Source organism: Hydractinia symbiolongicarpus, chromosome 14 (assembly GCF_029227915.1).
Source record: "Hydractinia symbiolongicarpus strain clone_291-10 chromosome 14, HSymV2.1, whole genome shotgun sequence".
NCBI lineage: Eukaryota > Metazoa > Cnidaria > Hydrozoa > Anthoathecata > Hydractiniidae > Hydractinia > Hydractinia symbiolongicarpus.
The window spans coordinates 16,740,269-16,753,170 of NC_079888.1; the positions used below are offsets into that span (position 1 = coordinate 16,740,269).

The 12,902-nt window shown below is 39.8% G+C and overlaps 11 non-coding genes across 11 annotated transcripts; all 11 read left to right on the forward strand.

The window, feature by feature from the left end:
* The first annotated feature begins 756 nt into the window (after positions 1 to 756).
* On the forward strand, positions 757 to 828 carry Trnat-cgu (transfer RNA threonine (anticodon CGU)). The gene has a single exon. It is a non-coding gene; the product is annotated as a tRNA-Thr (tRNA).
* Positions 829 to 2,496: 1,668 nt separating this feature from the next.
* On the forward strand, positions 2,497 to 2,569 carry Trnat-cgu (transfer RNA threonine (anticodon CGU)). Its single transcript has one exon. It is a non-coding gene; the product is annotated as a tRNA-Thr (tRNA).
* A 1,244-nt stretch (positions 2,570 to 3,813) lies between these two features.
* On the forward strand, positions 3,814 to 3,885 carry Trnat-cgu (transfer RNA threonine (anticodon CGU)). Its single transcript has one exon. It is a non-coding gene; the product is annotated as a tRNA-Thr (tRNA).
* A 366-nt stretch (positions 3,886 to 4,251) lies between these two features.
* On the forward strand, positions 4,252 to 4,323 carry Trnat-cgu (transfer RNA threonine (anticodon CGU)). Its single transcript has one exon. It is a non-coding gene; the product is annotated as a tRNA-Thr (tRNA).
* A 365-nt stretch (positions 4,324 to 4,688) lies between these two features.
* On the forward strand, positions 4,689 to 4,760 carry Trnat-cgu (transfer RNA threonine (anticodon CGU)). Its single transcript has one exon. It is a non-coding gene; the product is annotated as a tRNA-Thr (tRNA).
* A 1,667-nt stretch (positions 4,761 to 6,427) lies between these two features.
* On the forward strand, positions 6,428 to 6,500 carry Trnat-cgu (transfer RNA threonine (anticodon CGU)). Its single transcript has one exon. It is a non-coding gene; the product is annotated as a tRNA-Thr (tRNA).
* A 1,244-nt stretch (positions 6,501 to 7,744) lies between these two features.
* Trnat-cgu (transfer RNA threonine (anticodon CGU)) lies at positions 7,745 to 7,816 on the forward strand. Its single transcript has one exon. It is a non-coding gene; the product is annotated as a tRNA-Thr (tRNA).
* A 366-nt stretch (positions 7,817 to 8,182) lies between these two features.
* Positions 8,183 to 8,254, forward strand: Trnat-cgu (transfer RNA threonine (anticodon CGU)). The gene has a single exon. It is a non-coding gene; the product is annotated as a tRNA-Thr (tRNA).
* A 365-nt stretch (positions 8,255 to 8,619) lies between these two features.
* Positions 8,620 to 8,691, forward strand: Trnat-cgu (transfer RNA threonine (anticodon CGU)). The gene has a single exon. It is a non-coding gene; the product is annotated as a tRNA-Thr (tRNA).
* A 2,115-nt stretch (positions 8,692 to 10,806) lies between these two features.
* Trnat-cgu (transfer RNA threonine (anticodon CGU)) lies at positions 10,807 to 10,878 on the forward strand. Its single transcript has one exon. It is a non-coding gene; the product is annotated as a tRNA-Thr (tRNA).
* An 804-nt stretch (positions 10,879 to 11,682) lies between these two features.
* On the forward strand, positions 11,683 to 11,754 carry Trnat-cgu (transfer RNA threonine (anticodon CGU)). The gene has a single exon. It is a non-coding gene; the product is annotated as a tRNA-Thr (tRNA).
* The last annotated feature ends 1,148 nt before the right edge of the window (positions 11,755 to 12,902 follow it).

Below are 12,902 nucleotides of genomic sequence, written 5' to 3' on the forward strand. Positions count from 1 at the left end.
ATATGCCTTAGAAGAGAAATAAGGCAAGGGATTGGATGAAATTTCAGGGGCATGTTCCTCCAAGTCAAAGGAAGTAAACAGGACGGAAGCGGCAATGGGGTTGAGAAGATTTAAGCATAAAATGCACAAATTTATAAAACGTTTTATACAAGAAAGCCCGAAATTCCTGTAGATCAAAAAACACAGCAACCTGTAAGATACTTTGCACTATTTAGTTTGAACGTGACCTAGGCTTAGCGAGTTCACTATTAACTTTTGAGTGCTTGCATAAAAAGTTAAAAATGATGCGGATGGAAAATATACCAAAGGATACAAAACAGGCGCAGCGGTCAAGTGGTAAGTCGTCGGTCTCGTTAACCAAAGATCAAGAGTTCGATCTTCGTCTGTGCCTAAGTTATATGGGTGCGTTTGCCGGAGTTTTCCAGACATAACGTGCAGATATGACTTGGAAGTGAAAGAAGTCAAGAAATTGGATGAAGCACTTGGCGTATTGTTCTCCAAATCAAAGGAAAATAACAGGACTAAATTGGCAATGGACTGGGGAAAATCTAAGCATAAATTGCACAAAGTTATAAACCTTTTATACAGGAAACTCCAAAATTCCTATATATCAAATAACACAGCCACAAGTAAGTTACTTTACACCGTTAAATTTGAGCATGACAAAAGCTTAGCGAGTTCATTGTTAACTTGTGAGTGCTTGCATTAAATGTTAATAATGATGCGGATGGAGAATATACCAAAGGTTAATAAACAGGCGCAGTGGCCAAGTGGTAAGGCGTCGGTCTCGTAAACCGAAGATCACGACTTCGAACCTTGTCTGTGCCTATGTTATATGGATGCGTTAGCCGGAGTGTTCCAGACATAACGTGAAGATATGCCTTAGAAAAGAGATAAGACAAGGGATTGGATGAAGTTTCTGGCGTATTGTCCTCGAAGTAAAAGGAAAGAAACAGGACTGAATCGGGAAAGGAGTAGGGAAGATTTAAGCATAAATTGCACAAAGTTATAAAACGTTTTATACAGGAAAGCACGAAATTCTTGTAGATCGAACAACATGGCAACGTGTAAGATAGTTTGCGCTATTTAGTTTGAACGTGACCTAGGCTTAGCGAGCTCACTGTTAACTATTGTGGGCTTGCATAATATTTTAATAATGATGCACATGGAAAATATACCAAAGGTTGCAAAACAGGCGCAGTGGCCAATTGGTAAGGCGTCGCTCTCGTAAACTGAAGATCACGAGTTCGATCCTCGTCTGTGCCTATGTTATGTGGACGAGGTTTGCGGAGATTTCCTGACAAAGTGTGCAGATATGCCTTAGAAGAGAAGTAAGACAAAGGATTGCATGAAATTTCAGGGGTATGGTCCTCCAAGTCAAAGGAAATAAATAGGACTGAATCGCCAATGTGGTTGAGAAGGTTTAGGCATAAAATGCACAAAGTTATAAAACGTTTTAGACAACAAATCCCGAAATTCATGTAGATCAAAAAATACAGCAACGTGTAAGATACTTTGCGCCATTAAATTTGAACGTAAAGTAGGGTTAGCGAGTTCACTATTAACTTTTGAGTACTTGCATAAAAAGTTAAAAATGACGCGGATGGAAAATATACCAAAGGATGCAAAACAGGCGCAGCGGCCAAGTGGTAAGGCGTAAACCGAAGATCACGAGTTCGAACCTCGTCTGTGCCTGAATTATGTGGACGAGTCTTGCGTATATTTCCTGACAAAGTGTGCAGATATGCCTTAGAAGAGAAATAAGACAAGGGATTGGATGGAATTTCAGCGGTATGGTCCTCCAAGTCAAAGGAAGTAAACAGGACTGAATCGGCAATGGGGTTGAGAAGATTTAAGCATAAAATGCACGAAGTTATAAAACGTCTTATACAAGAAAGCCCGAAATCCCTGCAGATAAAAAACACAGCAACGTGTAAAATACTTTGCACTATTTAGTTTGAACGTGACCTAGGCTTAGCGAGTTCACTATTAACTTTTGAGTGCTTGCATAAAAAGTTAATAATGATGCGGATGGAAAATGTACCAAAGGATACAAATCAGGCGCAGTGGCCAACTTGTAAGTCGTCGGTCTCGTAAACCAAAGATCACGAGTTCGATCTTCGTCTGTGCCTAAGTTATATGGGTGCGGTTGCCGGAGTTTTCCAGACATAACGTGCAGATATGACTTGGAAGTGAAAGAAGTCAAGAAATTGGATGAAGCAGTTGGCGTATTGTTCTCCAAATCAAAGGAAATGAACAGGACTAAATTGACAATGGACTGGGGAAAATCTAAGCATAAATTGCACAAAGTTATAAACCTTTTAGCAGGAAACTCCAAAATTCCTATATATCGAATAACACAGCCACATGTAAGTTACTTTACACCGTTAAAATTGAGCATGACAAAAGCTTAGCGAGTTCATTGTTAACTTGTGAGTGCTTGCATAAAATGTTAATAATGATGCAGATGGAGAATATACCAAAGGTTACTAAACAGGCGCAGTGGCCAAGTGGTAAGGCGTCGGTCTCGTAAACCGAAGAATAACGAGTTCGAACCTCGTCTGTGCCTATGTTATATGGATGCGTTTGCCGGAGTGTTCCAGACATAACACGCAGATATGCCTTAGAATTGAAAGAAGTCAAGAAATTGGATGAAATTTCTGGCGTATTGTCCTCGAAGTCAAAGGAAATAATTAGGACTGAATCGTGAATACAGTTGAGAAGATTTAAGCATAAAATGCACAAAGTTATAAAACGTTTTATGCAAGAAAGCCCGAAATTCCTGATATCAAAAAACACAGCAACGTGTAAGATACTTTGTACTATTAAGTTTGAACGTAAAGTAGGCTTAGAGAGTTCACTGTTAACTTGTGAGTGCTTGCTTAAAAAAAGGTAAAAAATGACGCGGATGGAAAATATACCAAAGGATGCAAAACAGGCGCAGTGGCCAAGTGGTAAGGCGTCTGTTTCGTAAACTGATGATCAAGACTTCGAACCTCGTCTGTGCCAAAACTACATGGATGCTTTTGGCGGAGTGTTCTGGACATAACGTGAAGATATGCCTTAGAAAAGAGATAAGACAAGGGATTGGATGAAATTTCTGGCGTATTGTCCTCGAAGTCAAAGGAAAGAAACAGGACTGAATCGGGAAAGGAGTTGGGAAGATTTAAGCATAAATTTCACGAAGTTATAAAACGTTTCATACAGGAAAGCCCGAAATTCTTGTAGATCGAACAACATGGCAACGTGTAAGATAGTTTGCGCTATTTAGTTTGAACGTGACCTAGGCTTAGCGAGCTCACTGTTAACTATTGTGGGCTTGCATAATATTTTAATAATGATGCACATGGAATATATACTAAAGGTTGCAAAACAGGCGCAGTGGCCAAGTGGTAAGGCCTCGCTCTCGTAAACCGAAGATTGCGAGTTCGATCCTCGTCTGTGTCTATATAATGTGGACGAGGTTTGCGGAGATTTCCTGACAAAGTGTGCAGATATGCCTTAGTAGAGAAGTAAGACAAAGGATTGGATGAAATTTTAGGGGTATGGTCCTCCAAGTCAAAGGAAATAAACAGGACTGAATCGGCAATGTGGTTGAGAAGATTTAGGCATAAAATGCACAAAGATATAAAACGTTTTATACAGGAAAGCCCGAAATTCATGTAGATCAAAAAATACGGCAACGTGTAAGATACCTTGCGCCATTAAATTGGAACGTAAAGTAGGGTTAGAGAGTTCACTATTAACTTGTGAGTGCTTGCATAAAAAGTTAATAATGATGCGGATGGAAAATGTACCAAAGGATACAAATCAGGCGCAGTGGCCAAGTGGTAAGGTGTCGGTCTCGTAAACCGAAGATCATGAGTTCGAACCTCGTCTGTGCCTAAAATATGTGGACGACTTTTGCGGAGATTTTCTGACAAAGTGTGCAGATATGCCTTAGAAGAGAAATAAGGCAAGGGATTGGATGAAATTTCAGGGGCATGTTCCTCCAAGTCAAAGGAAGTAAACAGGACGGAATCGGCAATGGGGTTGAGAAGATTTAAGCATAAAATGCACAAAGTTATAAAACGTTTTATACAAGAAAGCCCGAAATTCCTGTATATCAAAAAACACAGCAACGTGTAAGATACTTTGCACTATTTAGTTTGAACGTGACCTAGGCTTAGCAAGTTCACTATTAACTTTTGAGTACTTGCATAAAAAGTTAAAAATGATGCGGATGGAAAATATACCAAAGGATGCAAAACAGGCGCAGCGGCCAAGTGGTAAGGCGTCGGTCTCGTAAACCGAAGATCACGAGTTCGAACCTCGTCTGTGCCTATGTTACATGGATGCGTTTGCCGGAGTGTTCCAGACATCACAAGCAGATATGCCTTAGAATTGAAAGAAGTCAAGAAATTGGATGAAATTTCTGGCGTATTGTCCTCGAAGTCAAAGGAAATAAACAGGACTGAATCGTGAATACAGTTGAGAAGATTTAAGCATAAAATGCACAAAGTTATAAAACGTTTTATACAAGAAAGCCTGAAATTCCTGTAGATCAAAAAACACAGCAACGTGTAAGATACTTTGTACTATTAAGTTGGAACGTAAAGTAGGCTTAGAGAGTTCACTATTAACTTGTGAGTGCTTACATAAAGGTTAAAAATGACGCGGATGGAAAATATACCAAAGGATGCAAAACAGGCGCAGTGGCCAAGTGGTAAGGCGTCGGTCTCGTAAACCGAAGATCACGAGATCGAGCCTCGACTGTGCCTAAGATATATGGTGGCGTTTGCCGGAGTTTTCCGGACATAACGTGCAGATATGACTTAGAACTGAAAGAAGTGAAGAATTGGATGAAACACCAGGGGTATGGTCCTTCAAGTCAAAGGAAATAAACAGGACTGAATCGGCAATGGTGTTGAGAAGATTTGAGCATAAAATGCACAAAGTTATAAAACGTTTTATACAGGAAAGCCCGAAATTCTTGTAGATCGAACAACATGGCAACGTGTAAGATAGTTTGCGCTATTTAGTTTGAACGTGACCTAGGCTTAGCGAGCTCACTGTTAACTATTGTGGGCTTGCATAATATTTTAATAATGATGCACATGGAAAATATACCAAAGGTTGCAAAACAGGCGCAGTGGCCAATTGGTAAGGCGTCGCTCTCGTAAACTGAAGATCACGAGTTCGATCCTCGTCTGTGCCTATGTTATGTGGACGAGGTTTGCGGAGATTTCCTGACAAAGTGTGCAGATATGCCTTAGAAGAGAAGTAAGACAAAGGATTGCATGAAATTTCAGGGGTATGGTCCTCCAAGTCAAAGGAAATAAATAGGACTGAATCGCCAATGTGGTTGAGAAGGTTTAGGCATAAAATGCACAAAGTTATAAAACGTTTTAGACAACAAATCCCGAAATTCATGTAGATCAAAAAATACAGCAACGTGTAAGATACTTTGCGCCATTAAATTTGAACGTAAAGTAGGGTTAGCGAGTTCACTATTAACTTTTGAGTACTTGCATAAAAAGTTAAAAATGACGCGGATGGAAAATATACCAAAGGATGCAAAACAGGCGCAGCGGCCAAGTGGTAAGGCGTAAACCGAAGATCACGAGTTCGAACCTCGTCTGTGCCTGAATTATGTGGACGAGTCTTGCGTATATTTCCTGACAAAGTGTGCAGATATGCCTTAGAAGAGAAATAAGACAAGGGATTGGATGGAATTTCAGCGGTATGGTCCTCCAAGTCAAAGGAAGTAAACAGGACTGAATCGGCAATGGGGTTGAGAAGATTTAAGCATAAAATGCACGAAGTTATAAAACGTCTTATACAAGAAAGCCCGAAATCCCTGCAGATAAAAAACACAGCAACGTGTAAAATACTTTGCACTATTTAGTTTGAACGTGACCTAGGCTTAGCGAGTTCACTATTAACTTTTGAGTGCTTGCATAAAAAGTTAATAATGATGCGGATGGAAAATGTACCAAAGGATACAAATCAGGCGCAGTGGCCAACTTGTAAGTCGTCGGTCTCGTAAACCAAAGATCACGAGTTCGATCTTCGTCTGTGCCTAAGTTATATGGGTGCGGTTGCCGGAGTTTTCCAGACATAACGTGCAGATATGACTTGGAAGTGAAAGAAGTCAAGAAATTGGATGAAGCAGTTGGCGTATTGTTCTCCAAATCAAAGGAAATGAACAGGACTAAATTGACAATGGACTGGGGAAAATCTAAGCATAAATTGCACAAAGTTATAAACCTTTTAGCAGGAAACTCCAAAATTCCTATATATCGAATAACACAGCCACATGTAAGTTACTTTACACCGTTAAAATTGAGCATGACAAAAGCTTAGCGAGTTCATTGTTAACTTGTGAGTGCTTGCATAAAATGTTAATAATGATGCAGATGGAGAATATACCAAAGGTTACTAAACAGGCGCAGTGGCCAAGTGGTAAGGCGTCGGTCTCGTAAACCGAAGAATAACGAGTTCGAACCTCGTCTGTGCCTATGTTATATGGATGCGTTTGCCGGAGTGTTCCAGACATAACACGCAGATATGCCTTAGAATTGAAAGAAGTCAAGAAATTGGATGAAATTTCTGGCGTATTGTCCTCGAAGTCAAAGGAAATAATTAGGACTGAATCGTGAATACAGTTGAGAAGATTTAAGCATAAAATGCACAAAGTTATAAAACGTTTTATGCAAGAAAGCCCGAAATTCCTGATATCAAAAAACACAGCAACGTGTAAGATACTTTGTACTATTAAGTTTGAACGTAAAGTAGGCTTAGAGAGTTCACTGTTAACTTGTGAGTGCTTGCTTAAAAAAAGGTGAAAAATGACGCGGATGGAAAATATACCAAAGGATGCAAAACAGGCGCAGTGGCCAAGTGGTAAGGCGTCTGTTTCGTAAACTGATGATCAAGACTTCGAACCTCGTCTGTGCCAAAACTACATGGATGCTTTTGGCGGAGTGTTCTGGACATAACGTGAAGATATGCCTTAGAAAAGAGATAAGACAAGGGATTGGATGAAATTTCTGGCGTATTGTCCTCGAAGTCAAAGGAAAGAAACAGGACTGAATCGGGAAAGGAGTTGGGAAGATTTAAGCATAAATTTCACGAAGTTATAAAACGTTTCATACAGGAAAGCCCGAAATTCTTGTAGATCGAACAACATGGCAACGTGTAAGATAGTTTGCGCTATTTAGTTTGAACGTGACCTAGGCTTAGCGAGCTCACTGTTAACTATTGTGGGCTTGCATAATATTTTAATAATGATGCACATGGAATATATACTAAAGGTTGCAAAACAGGCGCAGTGGCCAAGTGGTAAGGCCTCGCTCTCGTAAACCGAAGATTGCGAGTTCGATCCTCGTCTGTGTCTATATAATGTGGACGAGGTTTGCGGAGATTTCCTGACAAAGTGTGCAGATATGCCTTAGTAGAGAAGTAAGACAAAGGATTGGATGAAATTTTAGGGGTATGGTCCTCCAAGTCAAAGGAAATAAACAGGACTGAATCGGCAATGTGGTTGAGAAGATTTAGGCATAAAATGCACAAAGATATAAAACGTTTTATACAGGAAAGCCCGAAATTCATGTAGATCAAAAAATACGGCAACGTGTAAGATACCTTGCGCCATTAAATTGGAACGTAAAGTAGGGTTAGAGAGTTCACTATTAACTTGTGAGTGCTTGCATAAAAAGTTAATAATGATGCGGATGGAAAATGTACCAAAGGATACAAATCAGGCGCAGTGGCCAAGTGGTAAGGTGTCGGTCTCGTAAACCGAAGATCATGAGTTCGAACCTCGTCTGTGCCTAAAATATGTGGACGACTTTTGCGGAGATTTTCTGACAAAGTGTGCAGATATGCCTTAGAAGAGAAATAAGGCAAGGGATTGGATGAAATTTCAGGGGCATGTTCCTCCAAGTCAAAGGAAGTAAACAGGACGGAATCGGCAATGGGGTTGAGAAGATTTAAGCATAAAATGCACAAAGTTATAAAACGTTTTATACAAGAAAGCCCGAAATTCCTGTATATCAAAAAACACAGCAACGTGTAAGATACTTTGCACTATTTAGTTTGAACGTGACCTAGGCTTAGCAAGTTCACTATTAACTTTTGAGTACTTGCATAAAAAGTTAAAAATGATGCGGATGGAAAATATACCAAAGGATGCAAAACAGGCGCAGCGGCCAAGTGGTAAGGCGTCGGTCTCGTAAACCGAAGATCACGAGTTCGAACCTCGTCTGTGCCTATGTTACATGGATGCGTTTGCCGGAGTGTTCCAGACATCACAAGCAGATATGCCTTAGAATTGAAAGAAGTCAAGAAATTGGATGAAATTTCTGGCGTATTGTCCTCGAAGTCAAAGGAAATAAACAGGACTGAATCGTGAATACAGTTGAGAAGATTTAAGCATAAAATGCACAAAGTTATAAAACGTTTTATACAAGAAAGCCTGAAATTCCTGTAGATCAAAAAACACAGCAACGTGTAAGATACTTTGTACTATTAAGTTGGAACGTAAAGTAGGCTTAGAGAGTTCACTATTAACTTGTGAGTGCTTACATAAAGGTTAAAAATGACGCGGATGGAAAATATACCAAAGGATGCAAAACAGGCGCAGTGGCCAAGTGGTAAGGCGTCGGTCTCGTAAACCGAAGATCACGAGATCGAGCCTCGACTGTGCCTAAGATATATGGTGGCGTTTGCCGGAGTTTTCCGGACATAACGTGCAGATATGACTTAGAACTGAAAGAAGTGAAGAATTGGATGAAACACCAGGGGTATGGTCCTTCAAGTCAAAGGAAATAAACAGGACTGAATCGGCAATGGTGTTGAGAAGATTTGAGCATAAAATGCACAAAGTTATAAAACGTTTTATACAAGAAAGCCAAAATTCCTGTAGATCAAAAAACACAGCAACGTGTAAGATACTTTGCACTATTAAATTTGAACGTAAAGTAGGTTTAGCGCGTTCACTATTAACTTTTGAGTACTTGTGTAAAAAGTTAAAAATGCTGCGAATGGAAAATAGTACAAAGGATACGAAACAGGTCCAGGGGCCATGTGGTAAGGCGTCTGTTTCGTAAACTGATGATCAAGACTTCGAACCTCGTCTGTGCCTAAACTACATGGATGCTTTTGGCGGAGTGTTCTGGACATAACGTGAAGATATGCCTTAGAAAAGAGATAAGACAAGGGATTGGATGAAGTTTCTGGCGTATTGTCCTCGAAGTCAAAGGAAAGAAACAGGACTGAATCGGGAAAGGAGTTGGGAAGATTTAAGCATAAATTTCACAAAATTATAAAACGTTTTATACAGGAAAGCCCGAAATTCTTGTAGATTGAAGAACATGGCAACGTGTAAGATAGTTTGCGCTATTTAGTTTGAACGTGACCTAGGCTTAGCGAGCTCACTGTTAACTATTGTGGGCTTGCATAATATTTTAATAATGATGCACATGGAAAATATACCAAATGTTGCAAAACAGGTGCAGTGGCCAAGTGGTAAGGCGTCGGTCTCGTAAACCATAAATCACGAGTTCGAACCTTATCTGTGTCTAAATTATGTGGACGACTTTTGCGGAGATTTCCTGACAAAGTGTGCAGATATGCCTTAGAAGAGAAATAAGGCAAGGGATTGGATGAAATTTCAGGGGTATGGTTCTATAAGTCAAAGGAAACAAACAGGACTGAATCGGCAATGGGGTTGAAAAGATTTAGGCATAAATTGCACAAAGTTATAAAACGTTTTACACAACAAAACCCGAAATTCATGTAGATCAAAAAATACAGCAACGTGTAAAATACTTTGCAACATTAAATTTGAACGTAAAGTAGGGTTAGCGAGTTCACTATTAACTTTTGAGTACTTGCATAAAAGTTAAAAATGATGCGGATGGAAAATATACCAAAGGTTGCAAAACAGGTCCAGGGGCCAAGTGGTAAGGTGTCTGTTTCGTAAACTGATGATCAAGACTTCGAACCTCGTCTGTGCTTAAACTATATGGATGCTTTTGGCGGAGTGTTCTGGACATAACGTGAAGATATGCCTTAGAAAAGAGATAAGACAAGGGATTGGATGAAGTTTCTGGCGTATTGTCCTCGAAGTCAAAGGAAAGAAACAGGACTGATTCGGGAAAGGAGTTGGGGAGATTTAAGCATAAATTTCACAAAGTTATAAAAAGTTTTATACAGGAAAGCCCGAAATTCTTGTAGATCGAACAACATGGCAACGTGTAAGATAGTTTGCGCTATTTAGTTTGAACGTGACCTAGGCTTAGCGAGCTCACTGTTAACCATTGTGGGCTTGCATAATATTTTAATAATGATGCACATGGAAAATATACCAAAGGTTGCAAATCAGGCGCAGTGGCCAAGTGGTAAGGCGTCGGTCTCGTAAACCATAGATCACTAGAACGAAACTCATCTGTGCCTAAATTATGTGGACGACTTTTGCGTATATTTCCTGACAAAGTGTGCGGATATGCCTTAGAAGAGAAATAAGACAAGGGATTGGATGGAATTTCAGAGGTATGGTCCTCCAAGTCAAAGGAAGTAAACAGAACGGAATCGGCAATGGGGTTGAGAAGATTTAAGCATAAAATGCACAAAGTTATAAAACGTTTTACACAACAAATCCCGAAATTCATGTACATCAAAAAATACGGCAACGTGTAAGATACTTTGCGCCATTAAATTTGAACGTAAAGTAGGGTTAGAGAGTTCACTATTAACTTGTGAGTGCTTGCATAAAAAGTTAATAATGATGCGGATGGAAAATGTACCAAAGGATACAAATCAAGCGCAGTGGCCAAGTGGTAAGGCGTCGGTCTCGTAAACCGAAGATCATGAGTTCGAACCTCGTCTGTGCCTAAAATATGTGGACTACTTTTGCGGAGATTTCCTGACAAAGTGTGCAGATATGCCTTAGAAGAGAAATAAGGCAAGGGATTGGATGAAATTTCAGGGGCATGTTCCTCCAAGTCAAAGGAAGTAAACAGGACGGAAGCGGCAATGGGGTTGAGAAGATTTAAGCATAAAATGCACAAATTTATAAAACGTTTTATACAAGAAAGCCCGAAATTCCTGTAGATCAAAAAACACAGCAACGTGTAAGATACTTTGCACTATTTAGTTTGAACGTGACCTAGGCTTAGCGAGTTCACTATTAACTTTTGAGTACTTGCATAAAAAGTTAAAAATGATGCGGATGGAAAATATACCAAAGGATGCAAAACAGGCGCAGCGGCCAAGTGGTAAGGCGTCGGTCTTGTAAACCGAAGATCACGAGTTCGAACCTCGTCTGTGCCTAAATTATGTGGACGAGTCTTGCGTATATTTCCTGACAAAGTGTGCAGATATGCCTTAGAAGAGAAATAAGACAAGGGATTGGATGGAATTTCAGGGGTATGGTCCTCCAAGTCAAAGGAAGTAAACAGGACTGAATCGGCAATGGGGTTGAGAAGATTTAAGCATAAAATGCACAAAGTTATAAAACGTTTTACACAACAAATTCCGAAATTCATGTACATCAAAAAATACGGCAACGTGTAAGATACTTTGCGCCATTAAATTTGAACGTAAAGTAGGGTTAGAGAGTTCACTATTAACTTGTGAGTGCTTGCATAAAAAGTTAATAATGATGCGGATGGAAAATGTACCAAAGGATACAAATCAGGCGCAGTGGCCAAGTGGTAAGGCGTCGGTCTCGTAAACCGAAGATCATGAGTTCGAACCTCGTCTGTGCCTAAAATATGTGGACTACTTTTGCGGAGATTTCCTGACAAAGTGTGCAGATATGCCTTAGAAGAGAAATAAGGCAAGGGATTGGATGAAATTTCAGGGGCATGTTCCTCCAAGTCAAAGGAAGTAAACAGGACGGAAGCGGCAATGGGGTTGAGAAGATTTAAGCATAAAATGCACAAATTTATAAAACGTTTTATACAAGAAAGCCCGAAATTCCTGTAGATCAAAAAACACAGCAACGTGTAAGATACTTTGCACTATTTAGTTTGAACGTGACCTAGGCTTAGCGAGTTCACTATTAACTTTTGAGTACTTGCATAAAAAGTTAAAAATGATGTGGATGGAAAATATACAAAAGGATGCAAAACAGGCGCAGCGGCCAAGTGGTAAGGCGTCGGTCTTGTAAACCGAAGATCACGAGTTCGAACCTCGTCTGTGCCTAAATTATGTGGTCGAGTCTTGCGTATATTTCCTGACAAAGTGTGCAGATATGCCTTAGAAGAGAAATAAGACAAGGGATTGGATGGAATTTCAGGGGTATGGTCCTCCAAGTCAAAGGAAGTAAACAGGACTGAATCGGCAATGGGGTTGAGAAGATTTAAGCATAAAATGCACGAAGTTATAAAACGTCTTATACAAGAAAGCCCGAAATCCCTGCAGATAAGAAACACAGCAACGTATAAAATACTTTGCACTATTTAGTTTGAACGTGACCTAGGCTTAGCGAGTTCACTATTAACTTTTGAGTGCTTGCATAAAAAGTTAGTAATGATGCGGATGGAAAATGCACCAAAGGATACAAATCAGGCGCAGTGACCAAGTTGTAAGTCGTCGTTCTCGTAAACCAAAGATCACGAGTTCGATCTTCGTCTGTGCCTAAGTTATATGGGTGCGTTTGCCGGAGTTTTCCAGACATAACGTGCAGATATGACTTGGAATTGAAAGAAGTCAAGAAATTGGATAAAGCACTTGGCGTATTGTTCTCCAAATCAAAGGAAATGAACAGGACTAAATTGGCAATGGACTGGGGAAAATCTAAGCATAAATTGCACAAAGTTATAAACCTTTTATACAGGAAACTCCAAAATTCCTATATATCGAATAACACAGCCACAAGTAAGTTACTTTACACCGTTAAATTTTAGCATGAC